The sequence below is a fragment of the Heteronotia binoei genome, chromosome 1 (assembly GCF_032191835.1).
Source record: "Heteronotia binoei isolate CCM8104 ecotype False Entrance Well chromosome 1, APGP_CSIRO_Hbin_v1, whole genome shotgun sequence".
Lineage (NCBI taxonomy): Eukaryota > Metazoa > Chordata > Lepidosauria > Squamata > Gekkonidae > Heteronotia > Heteronotia binoei.
The window spans coordinates 277,165,614-277,189,263 of record NC_083223.1 but is presented as its reverse complement, the minus strand read 5'-3'; the positions used below and the strand labels follow the sequence as shown (position 1 = coordinate 277,189,263).

The 23,650-nt window shown below is 47.0% G+C and overlaps 1 protein-coding gene across 1 annotated transcript in view; it reads right to left on the bottom strand.

The window, feature by feature from the left end:
• Positions 1 to 23,650, bottom strand: part of LOC132584239 (protein S100-A11-like) — a 381,641-nt gene that overhangs the window by 12,842 nt on the left and 345,149 nt on the right. The gene's annotated exons all lie outside the window — the stretch shown is intronic.

Here is a 23,650-nt window from a genome sequence, read left to right as displayed (position 1 = left end):
CAACTTAAGTTTTATTCAGAACGTCAGCTTTCGTGTGCAGGCATACTTTAAAAAAAAAAATAAAACGACTTTTAAACTTCTTTGGTACAAAAATCCACAATTAACAACCCCAGAAGACAATGAAACCAATTTCAACAGAGCCCGTGGTCATTTTAATCGCACAGCCACCTTGATTAAGGTTTGGCTAGGTCTCTGCACCTTTGTGGCCCGTGAGACTGTATGGCCAGCTGCATGTGATTATGGGGAACATTCTCTTAAGAAAGACCAGTGGTTGGTACTTCTTTTGAGTTTCTTGGCCGGCGATAAGAAGAAAGGGCTTTGTTCCGGCTCAAGATGAAGAACGGCATTCTCTTTATAAGAGATTTGTCTCGTTTCTGCATAGCTTTCAACTTGAGAGCATCGGGCCAGCTTTAAAATTGAATACTGTGTGCAGTTCTGGTCACCGCACCTCAAAAAGGATATTATAGCATTGGAGAAAGTCCAGAAAAGGGCAACTAAAATGATTAAAGGGCTGGAACACTTTCCCTATGAAGAAAGGTTGAAACGCTTGGGACTCTTTAGCTTGGAGAAACGTCGACTGTGGGGTGACATGAGAGAGGTTTACAAGATAATGCATGGGATGGAGAAAGTAGAGAAAGGACTTTTCTCCCTTTCTCACAATACAAGAACTCGTGGGCATTCGATGAAATTGCTGAGCAGACAGGTTAAAACGGATAAAAGGAAGTACTTTTTCACCCAAAGGGTGATTAACATGTGGAATTCACTGCCACAGGACATGGTGGCGGCCACAAGCATAGCCAGCTTCAAGAGGGGTTTAGATAAAAATATGGAGCAGAGGTCCATCAGTGGCTATTAGCCACAGTGTGTGTGTGTATATATAATTTTTTTTTGCCACTATGTGATACAGAGTGTTGGACTGGATGGGCCGTTGGCCTGATCCAACATGGCTTCTCTTATGTTCTTATGTGACACAGAGTGTTGGACTGGATGGGCCGTTGGCCTGATCCAACATGGCTTCTCTTATGTTCTTATGTGACACAGAGTGTTGGACTGGATGGGCCGTTGGCCTGATCTAACATGGCTTCCCTTATGTTCTTATGTGACACAGAGTGTTGGACTGGATGGGCCGTTGGCCTGATCTAACATGGCTTCTCTTATGTTCTTATGTGACACAGAGTGTTGGACTGGATGGGCCATTGGCCTGATCCAACAGGGCTTCTCTTCTGTTCTTATGTGACACAGAGTTTTGGACTGGAGGGGCCAATGGCCTGATCCAACATTGCTTCTCTTATGTTCTTATGTGACACAGAGTGTTGGACTGGAGGGGCCACTGGCCTGATCCAACATGGCTTCTCTTATGTTCTTATGTGACACAGAGTGTTGGACTGGATGGGCCGTTGGCCTGATCTAACATGGCTTCTCTTATGTTCTTATGTGACACAGAGTGTTGGACTGGATGGGCCGTTGGCCTGATCCAACATGGCTTCTCTTATGTTTTTATGTGACACAGAGTGTTGGACTGGATGGGCCATTGGCCTGATCCAACAGGGCTTCTCTTCTGTTCTTATGTGACACAGAGTGTTGGACTGGAGGGGCCATTGGCCTGATCCAACATGGCTTCTCTTATGTTCTTATGTGACACAGAGTGTTGGACTGGATGGGCCATTGGCCTGATCCAACATGGATTCTCTTATGTTCTTATGTGACACAGAGTGTTGGACTGGATGGGCCACTGGCCTGATCTAACATGGCTTCTCTTATGTTCTTAAGGTTTGGCACCAGATAAAAGAGGCTTGCTCCTCATAGAAAAGTCTTTTGCAGCAACGGGTGAGTTTTAAGAGTATATGTTCCCTGTAAGGGCTAAATGGCATCATTGGGAGATAAAGTTTTGATTTCATCCCTTGGGTCCCCAAAATACCAATAACAACCCTTTATTTGAATTTTATTTGTATTTTTAAGGTGATTCCTTCAGGAAGCCTCCGTGCTTGTATGGGAAGTGTTTTGGCCAGCAATGAATTGCAAGGCTTTGCACCTGTTTTGAGTAAAAGAAACTGGCCTACTCTATTATATGCAGCTTAACAAGGCCAGGACATTTATAAGACTGATGAAGTGGCAACACGAAACACATCTATTGTAACTAGTTACTTGTATGCTGTATCACTAAAATGTCCATGGCCTCCGTTGAAATTGGTTTCATTGTCTTCTGTGGTGGTTACTGTGGATTTTTGTAGCAAAAAAGTTTGAAAGTAGTTTTCCATTTTAAAAGGAGGTGCATCCTTTAGTAATTAGTAAATTAGTAATGAGTAAACGCGGCACCAGATTTTAAGAAGGAAATGGACAAGCCGGAACGGGTCCAGAGGAGGGCGACGAAGATGGTGAGGGGACTGGAGACCAAGTCCTAGGAGGAAAGTTTGAAGGAGCTGGGGATGTTTAGCCTGGAGAGGAGGCGGCTGAGAAGTGATAGGATCACCATCTTCAAGTCCTTGAAGGGCTGTCACCTAGAGGATGGTGCAGAACTGTTTTCTGTGGCCCCAAAAGATAGGACCAGAACCAATGGGTTGAAATTAAAACAGAAGAGTTTCCGGCTCAACATTAGGAAGAACTTGCTGGCCGTTAGAGCGATTCCTCAGTGGAACAGGCTTCCTCCTTGGGAGGTGGTGGGCTCTCCTACCTTGGAGGTTTTTAAGCAGAGGCTAGATGGCTATCAGACAGCAATGAGGATCCTGTGAATTTGTGGTGAGGTGTTTGTGAGTTTCCTGCATTGTGTAGGGGGTTGGATTAGATGACCCTGGAGGTCCCTTCCAACTCTATGATTCTATGACCGTTAGAGCAGTTATCTGGAGGGCTGAGAGGGCTCTCACAATCTCCTATATCTTCTCCCCCCACAACAGACACCCTGTGAGGTGCGTGGGGCTGAGAGGGCTCTCACAATCTCCTATATCTTCTCCCTTCACAACCGACACCCTGTGAGGAGGGTGGGGCTGAGAGGGCTCTCTCAGCAGCTGCCCTTTCAAGGACAACCTCTGCAAGAGCTATGGCTGACCCAAGGCCATTCCAGCAGCTGCAACTGGAGGAGTGGGGAATCAAACCCAGTTCTCCCAGATAAGAGTCCGCACACGTAACCACTACACCAAACTGGATCTCTTTTTTAAAAACCCAGAAGAGACTCCAGTCCTCTCTAGGAATTGCTGGAAACTCTATGGTAAAACTGTAGATTCTCCCCCCGCCCCCCTGCAATCCCCAGAAAAGCATGGGGTCACTTCTGAGTTTTCCCTGGAAGTGACATCATCACTGTGCAATGATGCCACCCCATATCCCTCCCTGAAGTGTTATCAGCCTCCAGATGGCAAGCAACCAAAGTGAAACGCAGATAGGGTTGCCATGTCCAATTCAAGAAATATCTGGGGACTTTGGGGGTGGAGCCAGGAGACATTGGGGGCGGAGCCAGGAGCAAGGGTGTGACAAGCATAATTGGACTCCAAAGGGAGTTCTGGCCCTCACCTTTAAAGGGACAGCACACCTTTAAAAATGCCTTCCTTCCATAGGAAATAATGAAGGATAGGGGCACCTTCTTTGGGGGGCTCATAGAATTGGACCCCCATGTCCATTCTTTTTGAAACTTGGGGGATATTTTGGGGAGAGGCACAGGATGCTATACCGAAAATGTGGTGCCTCTACCTCAAAAAACAGCCTCCCAAGAGCCCCAGATACCCACAGATCGATTCTCCATTATTTCCTGTGGGGAAAAAGTCTGCATAGGGAATAATGGCGTTCCCAGAAGACATTTCCCTCCCCTCCCCCTGCTTTATGATGACCCTGAAGTGGGGGGAGGGCCTCCAGACCGGGGGATCCCCTGCCCCCCACCCCCTCGGATTGGCAATTCTAAACCCAGATAAGGGTGGCAGAGATACAAAGCAACACTCCCACATATAAACGAGTCTCCATTGTGCTTCTGAAAGCTAATGCAAATAAAGTCACCCTCACACAAAAACATAGCGGGCCTCATCCAAATATATTTATAGCAAACGGAACATCAGGAGGAGGAGAGCCAAAGGGCCTAATGATGTATATATATATTTTAAAAGTCTACCGGTGCAATTTCCTTAAATCAGTTGCATAGAAGATGCAGCTTCAGTCTCCTGTGAAGCAAACGGAGAAAGTAGAGAACGAAGTCCTCTTCTCCCTTTCTCACAGTACAAGAACTCGTGGGCACTCCATGAAATGGCTCAGATGTTGATCCAATCCCCTCTTGAAGCCATCTATGGTTGGAGCTGCCACCACCTCCTGCGGCAGTGAATTCCACGTCTTAATCACCCTGTGGGTGACTCTGCATGGGATGGAGAAAGCAGAGAAAGAAGTCCTTTTCTCCCTTTCTCACAATACAAGAACTCGTGGGCATTTGATGAAATGGCTGAGCAGTCAGGTTAGAATGGATAAAAAGAAGTCCTTCTTCACCCAAAGGGTGATTAATATGTGGAATTCACTGCCACAGGAGGTGGTGGCAGCTACAAGCATAGCCAGCTTCGAGAGGGGATTGGATAAAAATATGGAGCAGAGGTCCATCAGTGGCTATTAGCCACAGTGTGTGTGTGTGTGTGTATGTATACACACACACACACACACACACATATTTTGGCCACTGTGTGACACAGTGTTGGACTGGATGGGCCATTGGCCTGATCCAACATGGCTTCTTATGTTCTTAAGAACATAAGAGAAGCCATGTTGGATCAGGCCAATGTCCCATCCAGTCCAATATACATATCTATACACACTGTGGCTAATAGCCACTGATGGACCTCTGCTCCATATTTTTATCCAAGCCCCTCTTGAAGCTGGCTATGCTTGTAGCTGCCACCACCTCCTGTGCCAGTGAATTCCACATCTTAATCACCCTTTGGGTGAAGAAGTACCTCCTTTTATCCATTCTAACCCAACTGCTCAGCAATTTCATCGAATGCCCACGAGTTTTTGTATTGTGAGAAAGGGAGAAAAGTACTTCTTTCTCTACCTTCTCTTATCTGGGAGAACCGGATTTGATCCCCCCACTCCTCCACTTGCACCTGCTGGCATGGCCTTGGGTCAGCCATAGCTCTGGCAGAGGTTGTCCTTGAAAGGGCAGCTGCTGTGAGGGCCCTCTCCAGCCCCACCCACCTCACAGGGTGTCTGTTGTGGGGGAGGAAGGGAAAGGAGATTTTGAGCCACTCTGAGACTTCATCTACCTCACAGGGTGTCTGTTGTGGGGGAGGAAGGGGAAGGAGATTGTGAGCCGCTCTGAGACTTCATCTACCTCACAGGGTGTCTGTTGTGGGGGAGGAAGGGGAAGGAGATTGTGAGCCGCTCTGAGACTCTTCGGAGTGGAGGGCGGGATAGAAATCCAATATCATCATCATCTTGTTTGCCAGATTGCTTCAGGGAACACGGCCTTGCAGCCGTTGCCATAAAAGGTTTCTTCACTTTTTTCGCAACTGTCCTTCAGTGGCTAGATTGTGAGATTCTTGGGCAATGATGTAAACCCAAGATGCTCACAGGAAACATTTCCAAAGTGATATTGAGGAAGGATCACTGCATTATGATAGGCTGCTCACTTAGGCTGCTGCTGATGGGCTCTGGCTCAATGTTTGAGCCTCTGCTTGGCATGCAGAAGGTCCCAGGTTCAATCCTCATTATCTCCCATTCAAATGACCAGGCAGGAGGTGATGAGAAAGACCTCTGGCTGAGACCCTGGATCAGAGCTGCCAATCCCCAGGTGGACCAAAAAAATCAAAAGTACGTAACCCTCCGTGAAAACCAGCTTCTGTTATTAAATTATACAAGGTCAACAAGAATAAACACAAATCCTACCATCATAAATTACAAAACAACCATCGCTTTTAGTCCTTGATAGAAAAGGAAGCATTGGCGCCAAGAGCCAGTTTGGTGTCGTGGTTAAGTGTGCAGACTCTTATCTGGGAGAACCGGGTTTGATTCCCAACTCCTACACCTGCAGCTGCTGGAATGGCCTTGGGTCAGCCATAGCTCTGGCAGAGGTTGTCCTTGAAAGGGCAGCTGCTGTGAGAGCCCTCTCCAGCCCCACCCACCTCACAGGGTGTCTGTTGTGGGGGAGGAAGGTAAAGGAGATTGTGAGCCGCTCTGAGACTCTCCGGAGTGGAGGGCGGGATATAAATCCAATATCTTCATCTACCTCACAGGGTGTCTGTTGTGGGGGAGGAAGGGAAAGGAGATTGTGAGCCGCTCTGAGACTCTTCGGAGTGGAGGGCGGGATATAAATCCAATATCTTCATTTACCTCACAGGGTGTCTGTTGTGGGGGAGGAAGGTAAAGGAGATTGTGAGCCGCTCTGAGACTCTTCGGAGTGGAGGGCGGGATATAAATCCAATATCTTCTATCTTCTTCTATGAAGGACTAAAAGTGATGGTTGTTTTGTAATTTATGATGGTGGAATTTGTGTTTATTTCTGTTGACCTTGTCTAATTTAATAACAGAAGCTGGTTTTCACGGCGGGTTATGTACCTTTGATTTTTTGTTGGCCTTTTGCCGTGTTACTCTGTGTGTGTTATAAATCCCCAGGTGGGGGCAGGGGATCCTCTGGTTTGGAGGCCCTCCCCCCACTTCAGGGTCATTAGAAAGTGGGGGGAGGGTGGAAATGTCTGCTGGGCACTCCATTATTCCCTAAGGAGACTGATCCCCATAGAATATAATGGAGAGTTGATCCACAGGTGACTGGGGCTCGGGGGGTGGGGCTGGTTTTTGAGCCAGAGGTGCCAAATTTTCAGCATAGCATCCACTGCCTCTCCTCAAATTACCCTCCAAGTTTCAAGAAGATTGGACCAGGAGGTCCAATCCTGTGAGCCCCCAAAGAAGGTGCCCCTATCCTTCATGATTTCCAACGGAGGGAAGGCATTTAAAAGGAGTGCGGTCTCTTGAAATGGGATGGCGAGAACTTCCTTTGGGGTTCGGTCACACTTGTCACACCCTTGCTCCTGGCTCCACCCCCAAAGTCTCCTGGCTCCACCCCTAAAGTCTCCTGGCTCCACCCCTAAAGTCCCCAGAGGTTTCTAGAATCGGACTTGGCGACCCTACCCAGGAGAGCCGCTGCCGCTCTGAGTAGACAATACTGACTCCGATGGACAAATATTATTATTATTGTTAGTTTATTTCTATTCCGCCCCTTCCCCCTCTTGGGGGGCTCAGAGCGGAGTACAACAATTTGAATTAAAATCACAATAAAAGCATAATAAAATCAATAAAATCAGTAAAGTGCGATAGGTTAGTTCAGCAAGATGATATGGAGCGAGATAGTTTAGCACCATCATGCAGTGGTGCAGCGGGCCGTGAGGGCGTAGGGGGAGGCCAACCGATCTAATAGGCAGATAGATGCCCGCTGCCTCATCCAAAGACCTGGAGGAACAGCTCCGTTTTACAGGCCCTACGAAAGGCCAGCAAGCCAGATTCAATCCAGGGGTGGCCAACGGTAGCTCTCCAGATGTTTTTTTGCCTACCACTCCCATCAGCCCCAGCCAGCATGGCCGATGGCTGGGGCTGATGGGAGTTGTAGGCAAAAAATATCTGGAGAGCTACCCATGGCCACCCCTGCAATAGCCTGATTCAGTCTTAGACAGCGTCATTTGTTCCTCACATTGGCTTTCCTCATCGAGCGGGGCCGCCAAACTGTGGGTCGGGAGCCACATGTGGCTCTTTTATACATATTGTGTGGCTCTTGAAGCTCCCACCACCCCTGTCAACTGGCAAGGGGGAGGCATTTGTCTCTTTACATCACTTCGCCAAGCCAAGCCAGCGGGCAGCTTGGAGAATGCATTTAAAGTTGCTTTCTTTCCATCTCTCCCTCCCTCTCCCATCCCTCGTCTTCCTTCCTTCCTTCCTTCCTTCCTTCCTTCCTTCCTTCCTTCCTTCCTTCCTTCCTTCCTTCCTTCCTTAAGTTAAAGTTGCTTTCTTTCCATCTCTCCCTCCTTCTCCCATCCCTCATCTATTTTCCTTCCTTCCTTCCTTCCTTCCTTCCTTCCTTCCTTCCTTCCTTCCTTCCTTCCTTCCTTCCTTCCTTCCTTCCTTCCTTCCTTCCTTCCTTTAAAGTAGCTTTCTTTCCATCTCTCCCTTCCCTCATCTATTTTCCTTCCTTCCTTCCTTCCTTCCTTCCTTCCTTCCTTCCTTCCTTCCTTCCTTCCTTCCTTCCTTCCTTCCTTCCTTCCTTTAAAGTAGCTTTCTTTCCATCTCTCCCTTCCCTCATCTATTTTCCTTCCTTCCTTCCTTCCTTCCTTCCTTCCTTCCTTCCTTCCTTCCTTCCTTCCTTCCTTCCTTCCTTCCTTCCTTCCTTCCTTCCTTCCTTCCGGCTCTCAAACATCTGACATTTATTCTATGTGGCTCTTACGTTAAGTGAGTTTGGCCACCCCGGTCATAGAGAAACAGAGGACAAAGGAGCAGGGCTTTTTTTGAGCAGGAAGGCAGTTCTGGCTGGCTTGGCATCAGGGTGTGTGACCTAAAATGCAAATGAGTTCCTGCTGGGCCTTTTCGATTTAAAAGCCCTGTGTGAATCAAAGGTGACACCATGGGGGTGTGGCTTAATATGCAAATGAGTTCCTGCTGGGCCTTTGTCCTACCCAAAAAAGCCCTGGGAAGGAGTAATCATGCATGCCACTCTCTGTTCCATGGGATGGGGGAGGAAAAATCAGACCAATGAGATTTGCTCCAGTCAAAAGCTCTGCAAGGTTAAAGCCACACCTCTCTCCATTCGCTATCTAAAATGACTTGGTAGGCACTGGGAAAAGTGTTGGCGAATACCACAGTGCCCATGGGCATTACGTCTGAGATCCCTGTTTTAGCAGATTGTCTACCTCCACATTTTCAATTCTGCTCCACAAGGACTAGAAAGTTGCTTCTGCTTCTGGTTTAGAAGTCGGGTTAGAACGGATAAAAGGAAGTCCTTCTTCGCCCAAAAGGTGATGAACACATGGAATTTACAGCCGCAGGAGGTGGCGGCGGCTGCAAGCATAGAGTTTCAAGAGGGGATTGGATAAACATACGGAGCAGAGATCCATCAGTGGCTTTTAGCCACAGTGTATTGATTGAACTCTCTGTCTGGGACATTGATGCTCTGTATTCTGGGTGCTTGGGAGGGGCAACAGTGGAAGGGCTTCTAGTGTCCTGGCCCCACTGATGGACCTCCTGATGGCACTTGGGTATTTTGGCCCCTGTGTGACACAGAGTTTTGGACTGGAGGGGCCACTGGCCTGACCCAACATGGCTTCTCTTATGTTCTTATGTGACACAGAGTGTTGGACTGGATGGGCCATCGGCCTGACCCAACGTGGCTTCTCTTATGTTCTTATATGACACAGAGTGTTGGACTGGAGGGGCCACTGGCCTGACCCAACATGGCTTCTCTTATGTGACACAGAGTGTTGGACTGGAGTGGCCACTGGCCTGACCCAACATGGCTTCTCTTATGTGACACAGAGTGTTGGACTGGATGGGCCATCGGCCTGATCCAACATGGCTTCTCTTATGTTCTTATGTGACACAGAGTGTTGGACTGGATGGGCCATCGGCCTGATCCATCATGGCTTCTCTTATGTTCTTATGTGATGCAGAGTGTTGGACTGGATGGGTCATTGGCCTGACCCAACATGGCTTCTCTTATGTTCTTATGTGATGCAGAGTGTTGGACTGGATGGGCCATTGGCCTGATCCAACATGGCTTCTCTTATGTTCTTATGTGATGCAGAGTGTTGGACTGGATGGGTCATTGGCCTGACCCAACATGGCTTCTCTTATGTTCTTATGTGACACAGAGTGTTGGACTGGAGGGGTCATTGACCTGACCCAACATGGCTTCTCTTATGTTCTTATGTGACACAGAGTGTTGGACTGGAGGGGTCATTGACCTGACCCAACATGGCTTCTCTTATGTTCTTATGTGACACAGAGTGTTGGACTGGATGGGCCACTGGCCTGATCCCACATGGCTTCTCTTATGTTCTTATGGCCACTGCGTGACACAGAGTGTTGGACTGGATGGGCCATTGGCCTGATCCCACATGGCTTCTCTTATGTTCTTATGTGACACAGAGTGTTGGACTGGAGGGGCCACTGGCCTGATCCAACATGGCTTCTCTTATGTTCTTATGTGATACAGAGTGTTGGACTGGATGGGCCATTGACCTGACCCAACATGGCTTCTCTTATGTTCTTATATGACACAGAGTGTTGGACTGGATGGGCCATCGGCCTGATCCAACATGGCTTCTCTTCTGTTCTTATGTGACACAGAGTGTTGGACTGGATGGGCCATTGGCTTGACTGAACATGGCTTCTCTTCTGTTCTTATGTGACACAGAGTGTTGGACTGGAGGGGCCATTGGCCTGACCCAACATGGCTTCTCTTCTGTTCTTATGTGACACAGAGTGTTGGACTGGAGGGGCCACTGGCCTGACCCAACATGGCTTCTCTTATGTGACACAGAGTGTTGGACTGGAGGGGCCACTGGCCTGATCCAACATGGCTTTTCTTATGTTCTTAAGGGATAGGGTTAATATTCCCAAATTCCATTGGCTCAGAGGTGACACTCCTTCTCACGCACCTGGAATAACTAGACGGCTTCCCAAAACCGTATTCTGTGGGTAGAACATGGGGAGACGCAAGAGATTGGGAGAACACAACCACGTCCTTCCACAAAGGCCCACAAGTGAGTGCTTCCCTTCAACAACAGGGGATGGGGGGGGGGGAATCACAGAAGACTTTGTAGCCAAGGTCACACCCAGAAGTGTGTGGAAAGAGCAATCTTTGTCTTTTGTTCCCCTTGTGTATTTTTTTTTATTCTCACTTGCATGGGGGCATGTTCTGGCTTGAGTGAAGGAGAAAAACCCACAGGAATCCCTGTTCAAACTTCCCATGAGTCACACCATTAATAATATCCTCTGGGCAATTCGTCATTTCCATGCTGGATTATTGACTCCCTGTGTCCACCTGGTGGCCGGATGATGTACTTACATGTGATCTTTAAATACAGTTAGAAGAAGATGAAGATATTGGATTTATACCCTGCCCTATACTCTGAATCTCAGAGAGGCTCACAATCTCCTTTATCTTCTTCCCCCACAACAGACACCTTGTTAGGTAGCTGGGGCTGAGAGAGCTCTCCCAGAAGCTGCCCTTTCAAGGACAGCTCTACAAGAACGATGGGTGACCCAAAGTCATTCCAGCATTTAGAGCAGGGGTGTCAAACATGTGCCCCAGAAGCTGAATCAGGCCCCCAGAGTGTTCCTATCAGGCCCCCGAGCAACTGGCGGTGATCTGCTTCCTTCTCCTCCTCTCTTGCTTCCTTCTGCGTAACAGCTTGCGTAACAGCTTGCTTTTCAAGACTTGCACAATTGCACAGGAGCTACGGAGCAAAACCTCTGTTTTTTTCCATTGGCTGAGGCTCCTCCCTTGGGGATGAAGGGGGGGGAGGGATAGCTTGCTTTGCCAGGCTCCCTCAATCACACAGCAGAGCTACTGAGCCAAGCCTCTCTTCCTTCTATTGGCTGAGGCTCCTCCCCTTCCTGGTCCCCTGGGGAAGGAAGGAAAGAGCCAGAGCTTCCTTTGCCCAGTCGCCCGGATCCCATGGGAGAGATACAAAGAAAGTACCATTAAGACAGAGTGCTGGAAGTCCCCCGCTTCGCCTCGCCGGATACCGGAAGTCCGGTATCCGGCGAGGCGAAGCGGCGGCGTCCCAAACCGCTCACGGGGGACACGCCGAATCTCTGCTTTCTTTGGGGGGCCGTTAGGTCCGTACCAGCTCCGTGGAGGAGCGTCGGTACTTGGAAGGGGCGAGGGGCAGGGGGAACCATTTGGTCCACCCCATTTAAGTCCCCCTCTTACCTTATCTTCCCGAGGGCAGAAGACGTCCTAGGACGGCCCAGCCTCAGCCGCCGGTCCAGAGGTGGTGCATGGAAGGAGGGCAAGAAGCGGTTTCTTTTTGGTTTTATTAACTATTTTGGACTTCGGGCGACAATCGAGATTTGGCATCGTCTCTGTAGCAGTTGGCCAGCTGGGGCTTTCCCCCCCCCCTCCTCTCAGTTTGCCGCTTGCGGGGGTTGACGAGGAGGAGCCGACGACGGCGCGAACGGACGAGGAGCGGTCGAGTGATGTGCCCGCCTATTGCAAGTTGAGAGCTTGGGTCGAGAGAACTTTGTTTTCTGTTGGCGGGAGGACCCTACTTTCTACTCGTTTATTGTTGGCGGGAGGACCCTACTTTCTAGGACTGAAGGCGTTGCCCCTTTAAGAGTGAGGTGGGGCTGTTGGAAACGCCGGAGGATCTGTTTGTGATCAGCCCGCGGACTGACGGTGGCCGACAAGATCAGTTGTGTTTCTGGCTGTTTTTCTCGTTTTTCTTTCTATGACTGGGAGGTTTCTGCCGCCGCGGAAGGAGACACTATATTATTTTCGGCTTTGCTTTAACTGTTTTAACTGCTCAGAAGTTAACAGAGTGAAGGCTACAAGCAAGCCAGCCTTGTAATAGGACTCTAAGGAAGAGCGCAAAGGAGTTTAAAGGAGTGTGAGTCCCATTTGAAGAGTGAACTTCTGTCGGACTGGCTTTAGCGAAACTTTTTTTTTGTGTGCGGGACTGTTTGGAGTGTCTGGTTAATAATTGTATGGTTAGCCTTAAGGGTCATACTGTAGACTACTAAGCTAGTATTTTTCACCTGCTCAAGAGTGTAAGGGGAAACCCTGCTGTTTCAGGTCTTCAAAAGGGTTTATTCCCCTTTACAATTTGGTGTAAGTTCTTAATTGGCAAGACTAGTCGTCTAGTACTATTCTCTTTTCCCTTCCAGGATGTCTCAACAAGGTAAAACAAAATTTTCGCCTGGTCAGCCTAGAGCAGTAGGTGCCTCAATTCCACAGGACCCCATTAAGGAGTTGCAGCAGAATTTTAAAGAGGCACTGAATCAAATGCAAGTTTCTTTATCAAAGCAGATACAAGGATTAGCAGACAAATTGGAGGGTTTAGATAACAAATTTAATGATACTAAATCGGATTTAGCTGAAGTGGTGAAAATAACCAAATCAATAGAGTATAAATTAAATTTGACAGACACTAAGGTAAGAGATCTAGAGCAAAAACAGGTTGAGTTTAACAATAAATTGGCGCAGATGGAAATGGGGAAGGCTGAAAACACTCTCAGATTTCTCAATATACCGGAGGATAGGAATGAATGTTTGTTGAAATTAATGGCGGATGCTTTAGCTGCTACTTTAGGAATGCAGAGTGAGGAAATAGAGAAAGAGATAGATTCGATTTATAGGGTAAATACATTGTATGCCAAAAAGAATGATCTACCCCGGGAGGTACACCTGAAATTTACTCGAAGGATAATGAAGGAAAGGGTATGGAGGGAAGCCAAAGAAGCGCATATAATGATAAAGGAAACTAGAATCAAAATTATGAAGGAGATACCCTGGTCAATAAGATCTAGGAGAAGAGCTTATGTAAAGTTAACGGAGAAACTGCAAGACAAGGGTATTATGTATAGGTGGTTAATACCAGAAGGAGTGTCTTTTACATATGCAAATACAAGATACAAAATTGATACCATTCTTAAGCTAGATGAGTTTATTGCTAACCAGACTAGAAATTGGCAGAGGAGGGGGAAATTCAAAACGGGGAAAGGCACAGATGAAACAGAACCACAGACCGACCCCTCACGACTACCAGAAATTTTTTACTCTCATGATCAGGAGGAGGGAGAAGTAAGTCAGGAAGAAGAAGCCACACAAAGAGAAACGAGACAACAGAGAAAGAAAAAAGCTCAGTTGATTGATTGATAGAGAATATAAAATTAAATAAAACAAAATATGATAAATAAATTGAGGATTATATCACTGAATATCAATGGCTTAAATTCTCCTCAGAAGAGAAAGAGAATTTTCCTCCAACTTAAAAAATTGAATGCTGATGTTATTTGTCTACAAGAGACACATATTAAAAAGAAGGATGAGCACTTGCTTGTTAATAAAGGTCTTGGGAAAGCTATAATCACATCAGAGGAGAAGAAAAAGAAAAGAGGATTGGTTACTTATATTAGGGGTGATATCCAAGCGAATTTGGTCTTTGAGGCCAAAGATGCACGTTTTCAGGGTGTAGAAATTGTGTTCGATCAGCAAAAATTTCTTTTGGTCAATTTATATGCCCCAAATAGCTCACAGGGGGTGTTTTATAAGAGGCTATGCTCTAAGGTTAGAAAGAGCAAATATGAAAATTTTTGTATTACTGGTGACTTTAACGCAGTTACTACCCCTGAGCTGGATAGGAGCCCAATATTGGATAATAAAAAGAAAAAGAAGAGGTCAGGAAGTAACATATTACCTGAGACCTATTGCAGATTGGTAGATGATTATGCTTTAGTAGATATCTGGCGCACCTTAAACCCATCTAGAAGAGACTATACTTTTTTTTCTAATCGACATAATTCCTGGTCAAGGATAGATATGACGTGGCTATCATTAGGTCTGGTTAAGTTGGTGTATGAGGTTGATATTCTGCCATCCACAATAGCGGACCATGCCCCTATCCTTCTAGGGATGGGGCATAGTAGAAAGAAATCGGGTTGGAGAATGTATCCTGGCTTGATGAAAAACAAGAGATTTGTTGATTATATTAAAGAAGAGATGACCTTTTTTTTTCAATCGAACATACAGGAGGAGATCTCACACTCATTAGTTTGGGAAACAAGCAAGGCCTATTTCAGAGGGTTAGCCATTAACTTTATGGCAAATAAAAGAAGAGAGGATGCTAGAGCCATGACAGAATTAACGGACCTAATTAGACATAAAGAAGAGTTGTTAAAGCTAAACCCATTGCAAAAGGATATAAAGGTTGAAATTAGAACTCTCCAACATAAACTTCATCTGTTAATGTTGGAGGAAATAGACAGAAAAATTTTATACTCCAAACAGCATTATTTCGAAAAAGCTAATAAAGCCGGGAAATGGTTAGCTTATAAAGTGAGGAAGGAAAGGGAAAAAAAGACAATAATGGCATTAAAAGACAAAGAGGGAAGTCTTAAAACCCGAACTGAAGATCTAAAAGTAATAATTAAAGAGTTCTATACTGACTTATACAAAAAGGGGGTGATCTCTAAGGAAAAGCAAGAGGAATATTTAGTAAACAACCTTCAGATGAAATTAACAGAAGACAAAATAAAAATACTGAATGAATCGATCGCCATGTATGAAATAGAAGAAGTTTGGAACAACTTAAAGAAAAATAAGGCGGCAGGTCCAGATGGCATACCCCCGACTACTATATCACTTTCAAAGATATCCTTATAGATCATTTTAAAAGTTTGACAGAGGAGGTTTGGTCCTCTGCAAAATTACCTGATTCGTGGGCAGGCAGTAATATTACGTTGATTCCGAAAACGGGAGGGCAATTGGATGACATTAGATGCTATCGTCCAATCTCCCTACTAAACGTGGACTACAAACTATACGCAGCAATTTTGGCCAACAGATTGAAAAAGGTTTTATCAGAGGTAATACATCCAGACCAATCAGGCTTTCTACCCAACAGATATATGCGCACCAATATTCGGATACTTGCAAATGCGATGGAATACTTTGATTTAAGTCGGGATAAACAAGCAGCCTTTCTTTTTATCGACGCTGAAAAAGCGTTCGATAACCTAGATTGGAATTTTCTGCTCAGTGTTATCAAGAAAATGGATTTTGGGAAGGACTTTGTTAGCAATGTCGAAGCAATTTATGGTAAACAGGTAGCTAGGATTATTATTAATGGGGAATTAACTGAAGAAGTGAGGCTTGAGAAAGGGACAAGACAGGGTTGCCCGCTCTCTCCCTTACTATTCATTTTATCCCTCGAAGTTCTAAACAATGTGATTAGAGGAAATTCGAAGATAAGGGGTCTTAGGACAAAGGGAGAAGAGTATAAAATTCTGGCGTATGCAGATGATTTGGTCGTAATTTTACAAGATCCGACTGAATCTGTGGAGGAGCTAGCAAAGGAATTAGATCAATACGGCGAAGTTGCGGGTCTGAAGGTTAACAAACAAAAATCAAAAATCTTGACTAAAAATATGACTCCACACGAATCCCGAGATATAGAGAGAAGGATGGATTTTAAATTGGAAAAAACAGTAAAATATTTAGGTATTACATTTTCTAACAGATGTAGTACAATTTATGAGAACAACTATATCCCGCTTTTAAAGGAAATGGATCAACAGATGAAAAAATGGAATAACTTAGGGTTATCCTTTATGGGGAGGGCCGCCCTTATTAAAATGTCTGTTCTCCCAAAGATCCTATTTCTATTACAAATGGTTAATTTTGCTGCCAGAAAGCCATTCTTTATCAAGATTAATCAACAGATAAGAGCATATATCTGGCAGGGGAAAAAACCTAGGATCAGGTGGAAGCTCCTAACCGATGTAAAGCAAAATGGAGGCTTGGCACTCCCTGATCTTGAAGTGTACCATCTAGCATGTACAATACTTTGGTTAAGAGATTGGATACGCTTGGAAGACAAACGCATTCTGGCTATAGAAGGCTTTGATTTGAAAACTGGATGGCATGCTAATCTTTACTACTCGGGAGAACCTCGGAGATTTTTTAAAAACCACTTGATCAGGAAATCCCTCTATGAAGGATGGATTAAGATCAAGAACAAAATTTATGGTGAAAAAACTCCCAGATGGATCTCACCTGAGGAGGCCTCGGTCCATCCTCATTTGTGGTGCCCAGCAAAGTTGATTAGATATTCAGACCTACTAGACAACAAGGATAATCTGAGAAAGAAAGAGGAGCTGGAGGCTTCAGGATTTTATCTGGATTGGTGGATAATGGTTCAAATTACCACAAAATATAACAAGGATAGGGTCTCAGGTTTTTCTAAGTATAATTTCGATTTTGACAAAATTTTGGTCTCGGGTCCACGTAAAATGATTAAGAAAGTATATAACTACATGTTACAAAGGAAATTGGAGGATGAGGTGGTTAAATCGGCAATGATTAAATGGGCAAAGAACCTAGAGAAAAACATCACGTTAGAACAGTGGTCTCTCTTATGGAAAAATAACCAAAGCATAATAAAACCAGTTAGACTTAGAGAGAATTTTTTTAAACTTTTCCATCGGTGGTATATCACACCAGTCCAACTAAATAAAATAAACCCCTCCTACTCTCCAAAATGTTGGAAGTGTGGTCAATGTTTAGGTTCCTTTTTTCATTTATGGTGGTACTGTGAAGTAACTAAAAAATACTGGATTATGATACATAGATTACTAACAGGACTGCTAAAAGTGAACATTCAACTGAAGCCAGAGATATTTCTGCTCTCTTATGTTCGAAACGAGATTCCGCGGGAAGACGAGTATATTGCTGTTTATATTTTGACAGCGGCCAGGATACTTTTTGCTAAACTTTGGAGACAAAAGGTCGTCCCACTTCGAGATGATGTAATTTCTGAGATTTTAGATATTGCTGAAATGGATGTTTTGTCAAACTTGGTAAGAGGAATGTCAAAATGTGAGGCGATAAAGAAATGGGAAAAATTATATATTTGGTTGGAAGGAGGGTGATGTTTTGAACCCAATTAACGTTTATTGATAAAAACTAAATCGAGTTAAGTGGTTAAAGACAACAATGGTGGCATACCATAATCCACCTCTAATAGGATGTTTTTTTTTTCTGTGTACAATTCTGTATTTTTTTTGTTGATTAAATAAAAGCAAATATTGCAAAAAAAAAAAAAAAAAAAGACAGAGTGCTGATATTTTAAGAATGCTTTTTAAAAAAATCTTTGTGTTTTTCTGTGTGTTTTCATATAGTTTATATCTCTGTTACTTAGTCATAAATAGGTACACACATGGCCCAACCCGACATGGCCCGACCCCTCAAGGTCTCATTTATGTCAGATCCAGCCCGCATAACAAATGAGTTCGACACCCCTGGGCTGATCCCCTGTTGAGCAGAGGGGTGGACTAGAATCAGGGGTGGCCAACGGTAGCTCTCATCGGCCATGCTGGCTAGGGCTGATGGGAGTTGTAGGCAAAAAACATCTGGAGAGCGACCATTGGCCACCCCTGGACTAGATGGTTTGTGTGGCCCAGTTCTGCGATTCTGTGACTCCAAAGACATGGCGTTTGCCTCTGAGAAACTCCTCGTTGTAGTACGGTCACTTTGGGCACCTACCTGCTTCTACCTGCTTGGCCTGTATATGTGTGCATAAGAACATAAGAGAAGCCATGTTGGATCAGGCCAATGGCCCCTCCAGTCCTACACTCTGTCACATAAGAACATAAGAGAAGCCCTGTTGGATCAGGCCAATGGTCCACCCAGTCCAACACTCTGTGTCACATAAGAACATAAGAGAAGCCATGTTGGATCAGGCCAATGGCCCATCCAGTCCAACACTCTGTGTCACATAAGAGAAGCCATGTTGGATCAGGCCAGTGGCCCCTCCAGTCCTACACTCTGTCACATAAGAACATAAGAGAAGCCCTGTTGGATCAGGCCAATGGTCCACCCAGTCCAACACTCTGTGTCACATAAGAGAAGCCATGTTGGATCAGGCCAATGGCCCCTCCAGTCCAACACTCTGTGTCACATAAGTGAAGCCATGTTGGATCAGGCCAATGGCCCCTCCAGTCCAACACTCTGTGTCACACAGTGGCAAATTTATATATACACACACACACACTGTGGCTAATAGCCACTGATGGACCTCTGCTCCATATGTTTATGTAAACCCCTCTTGAAGGTGGCTATGCTTGTGGCCGCCACCACCTCCTGTGGCTGTGTTAACCCTTTGGGTGAAGAAGTACTTCCTTTTATCCGTTTTAACCTGACTGCTCAGCAGACAGAATAAGCAGATACAGGGAAAAAACCATGAAGGACGAAACAGAGAAGCTGCTCAGATCCGTTCACCTTGATTTATTGAGTCTCATTTTGCAGTTACACCAGCGTGAGAAGAAGAAGTGTCTACATCAGTGACCCAGAGCGTGATCTGTCCCCCAAGAATAGCCCCTGTTCTCTTCAGCTGCTGCTGCGGAAGCGGGTTTTTTTTTTAACCTGGAATGGGAAAAACCACTTTTCCTGTTCCGATCCGGCTTCTTGGATGTTGTTGCGTAGACAGACGTGTTCATTTTGACCTGTTTAGCAGACTTGGGGAGCCGCAGGCTAAAGAGACAACCAAAAGGGAATCCCACCCGGCCCCCTGTACGGCTCCGCTTGAAGCTGCCTTCTGTTGGATCAGATCCTGGGTCCATCACTATTGCCTACTCGGACTGGCAGCTGCTCTCCAGGCTCTCAGGCAGAGAAAGGTGTTTCTAGGGTGGCCAAGTCTAATTCAAGAAATATCTGGGGACTTTGGGGGGTGGAGCCAGGAGACTTTGGGTGTGGAGCCAGGAGACTTTGGGGGGTGGAGCCAGGAGACTTTGGGGGTGGAGCCAGGAGACTTTGGGGGGGGTGGAGCCAGGAGACATTGGGGGTGGATCCAGGAGACATTGGGCGTGGATCCAGGAGACATTGGGGGGTGGAGCCAGGAGACATTGGGGGGTGGAGCCAGGAGACATTGGGAGTGGAGCCAGGAGACACTGGGGGTGGATCCAGGAGACATTGGGGGTGGATCCAGGAGGCATTGGGGGTGGATCCAGGAGACATTGGGGGGTGGATCCAGGAGACATTGGGCGGTGGAGCCAGGAGATATTGGGGGTGGAGCCAGGAGACATTGGGGGTGGAGCTAGGAGACATTGGGCGTGGAGCCAGGAGACATTGGGGGGTGGAGCCAGGAGACATTGGGGGTGGAGCTAGGAGACATTGGGAGTGGAGCCAGGAGACATTGGGGGGTGGAGCCAGGAGACATTGGGCGTGGAGCCAGGAGACTTTGGGGGAGGGATCCAGGAGCAAGGTTGCGACAAGCATCATGGAACTCCAAAGGGAGTTCTGGCCATCGCGTTTCAAGGGACTGCACACCTTTTAATGCCTTCCCTCCCCTGGAAATCATGAAAGGATCAGGGCACCTTCTTTGGGGGCTCATAGAACTGGACCCCCGGTCCAATCTTTTTGAAACTCGGAGGGTCTTTTGAGGAGAAGCATTGAATGCTATGCTGCAAATTTGGTGCCTCTACCTCAAAAAACAGCCCCCCGAAGCCCCAGTTACCTGCAGATTAATTTTCCATTATAAATTATGGGAATTGGACTCCATAGGGAATAATAGAGTGCCCAGCAGAGATTTCCCTCCCCGCCCCTGCTTTCTGATGACCCTGAAGTGTGTGGGGGGGAAGGGCCTCCAAAACGGGGGATCCCCTGCCCCCACCTGGGGATTGGCAACCCTCTTTCCCATCTCTTCCTGTCTTGTCCTTATTAAGTGGAGATGCTGGGGATTGAACTTGAAGAAGAAGAGATTGGATTTATACCCACCCTTCACTTGGAGTCGCAGAGTGGCTCACAGTCTCCTTTCCCTTCCCCGCAGCAGACACCCTGTGAGGCAGGCGGGGCTGAGAGAGCTCTCCTTCTCTCGAGTAGAACAGCCTTGAGCGAACTTGTGGCTGACCCAAGGTCACCCCAGCAGGTGCAGGTGGAGGCACGGGGAATCAAACCTGCTTCTCCCGGATTAGAGTCCGCTCACTTAACCATTACGGGCGCTCTTGGGACTTTGTACATCCAAAGCAGCAGGACACTTCTAAGAACAGAATTCATGCACGATTATATTTTAGTTCTAATGCTAATTATGTAGAGCAAAAGGCTGATTTAGAGCTGATTAGAGAAAAGAAGAAGGAACCCCCCCCACCTAAAACCTGCAGGAAAACTGGAATTTAGGTATCTGAGACTGTGCTAAAAGCAGAGGGGACCGTGGCCCTCTTCTCCGCCAATGTCGTGCAGCATCTCTTCACAGCCATGTAGAGTGACATCGTTTTCCCTTGCAGCAAAAAGGCAGCATTAGAGCTGATTATAAGAGCGGATGGAGATGCCCAAGGAACCCTGACAGGACCATTGCATCAGCGGTGGAGGTACCTACGGCTTTTCTTACTTCTTCTGGGCCACGAGGTACTCATACAGCGGGTTGTGTACAAAGGGCACTTTGGATTCGCCCAGCGATTCGGTCTTCTCTTGCGAGGCGTTGGGCTCTCGTGCTTCTGGGTTGCTTTTGCTCTGCCCTCCGCGGCCTGGTTTTTTGGGGCCAGCTGGGCTCTCCTCCTCTAATGGTGGCTGATGTTCTTGTATCCGTTGGCTGCTTCCACCGGTCTTTGACTGGCCACTGCCTTCTCCACGAGATGCATCTGAGACTGGGGCTCTCGCCGGTTCGGGAGTACCAGGTTGCTCAAGAGTTCCTCTTTTCACTACCGGCTTGGACCCTTTAATCTCGATTGCTGCTCTGGGATCCGGTTTGGGTTCCCCTGACTGGGGTCGGCTTTGCACAGCCCCACTGGTCTGCGAATCACGTGGCTGGGTCCTAGACCCAGGTTCTTCTGGCTGTTGCCTCCTCTGCTCACGTCTTTGGGACTCTGGTCCATCTGTCTGTTGCCTCTCAGCCCCTCTTGAACGAGGCACTGGAGGTTCTTGTCCATCTTGTCCCGTCTGAACATTCTGGCTCGGTCCAGACTCACGTGGCTTTTCTGCCCTTTGTTCACCTTCTGCGGATTCAGTTGCGCGGGGAAGTTGAGGTCTGCCCACGTCACCCTCTTCTGCTTTAGGCTTACGAAGTTTCTGCTCAGCAGATGTGCTGGATTCGGCGTCCATCGCTGGAAGTCCTCTCCTTTCACCTGTGGCAGGAGTCTCACAAGATGGTGGTCTCCTCTGCTCACTTTCTGTTGGTTTGCCCTCATTATGTTGAGATCTTCTCTGCTCACCCTCTCTCGATTCAGACTCACGTTGCTGGGATCTTCTTTGGTCAACCGCTGTTTGCTGAATATCATGTTGCTGGGAACTCCTCTGCTCAACCTCTCTTTGTTCAGATTTGGGTTCCTGGGACCTCCTTTGCTCCTCAAACTCTCTTGGTGCTGATTCACGTTGTTGGGATCTCCTCCACTCAACCTCTCTTTGTGCAGACTCGGGTTCCTGGGACCTCCTCTGCTCCTCAAACTCTCTTGGTGCTGAGTCGCGTTGTTGGGATCTCCGCTCAACCTCTCTTTGTGCAGACTCGGATTCCTGGGACCTCCTCTGCTCCTCAAACTCTCTTGGTGCTGATTCACGTTGTTGGGATCTCCTCCGCTCAACCTCTCTTTGTGCAGACTCGGGTTCCTGGGACCTCCTCTGCTCCTCAAACTCTCTTGGCGCTGATTCACGTTGTTGGGATCTCCTCCGCTCAGCCTCTCTTTGTGCAGACTCGGGTTCCTGGGACCTTCTTTGCTCCTCAGCCTCTCTTGGTGCTGACTCGTGTTGTTGGGATCTCCTCTGCTCATCCTCTTTTGGAGCCATTTTGGGTTCCCAGGACCTGTTCTTCTCAGAGTCACATGGCTGAGGTCTCTTTCGGTCAACATCTTCTGGTTCAAAGTCATGTTTTTGAGACCTCCTCTGTTCACCCTCTCTTGGTCCATACTCGTACTGATGGGATCTCTGATGCTCATCTTGGACTTCACGGTCATAGGCCTGTGGTCTGCCGTTCTCCGTATCTCTTGACACTTGACGTGACCTGGAACTTCTCTGCTCATCCTCTCTGGGTGCATTTTCTTGTGGTAGTTCCCTGTCGTCACCATCTTGTAATTCATGCTGGCGTGGTCGGCCTCTCCTCTGGTCATCCTCTCTTTGTTCAACGTCATGCGATGGAAGCTTGGTTTCATGACCTTCTTCTTCTGCATAATAACCCAGTCTATTCCTTTCACTGTCTCTTGATTCTGACTCACGTGAGACATGTGCTCTCCTTTTCTCATTCTGTCTGGATTCGGGCTCACGTGGCTGAGGTTGCCTCACATAATTGAGTTCAGAGTCACGGGGCTCTTGCCGTCTCCTCTCCCAGTCTCTTGCCTTGGGGTCCCTTGTCTGAGGCCTGTTCTTTTCATTGTCTCTAGGTTCACGCTCATAAGATATTTGCTCGTAATGTATATAGTCAGGTTCATGCGGCACTTGTGTTCTCCACTCACTATCCCTGAATTCAGTCTCATAAACTGAAGGCCTGCTTTGATCACACTCTCTTGGGTTACTCTCAGATGAATAATAATATCCGTTCTGCTCTCTCTCTCTGGGTCTTGGTTCATATTCTCCTCTTGGGTCACGTGCTTCAGACCGGGTACTCTCACTTTTTCTGGGTTCAGGTTCATGTGATCGGGACCTCCTCCTTTCATCCTCTCTGGTTTCAGAGTCTCTCGGCCTACTCTGTCTCCTAACATCCTGTCGGGTTAGGGATTCTCTTGACTGGGTCATCTTCCTTTCATCATCTCTCAGTCTGGCCTGATTTGGTTGGAGCCTTCTTTCTTCTTCTTGTCTAAGTTCATATTGATGTGGCTGAGGCCTCCTCCTTTCACCTTCTCTTGGATCAGGCTCATACAGCTGGGGCCTCCTCCTTCTGCTCTCTGTTTCTAGGGGTTCACGTTCGGAAGACCGCAGCCATCTCTGGTCACCTTCTCTCAGTGCTTGAAGGCTTCTCCGCTCTCCCTCACTTGTGTCAGTACCACGAGGCCTTCTCCTCTCTCCCTCGCC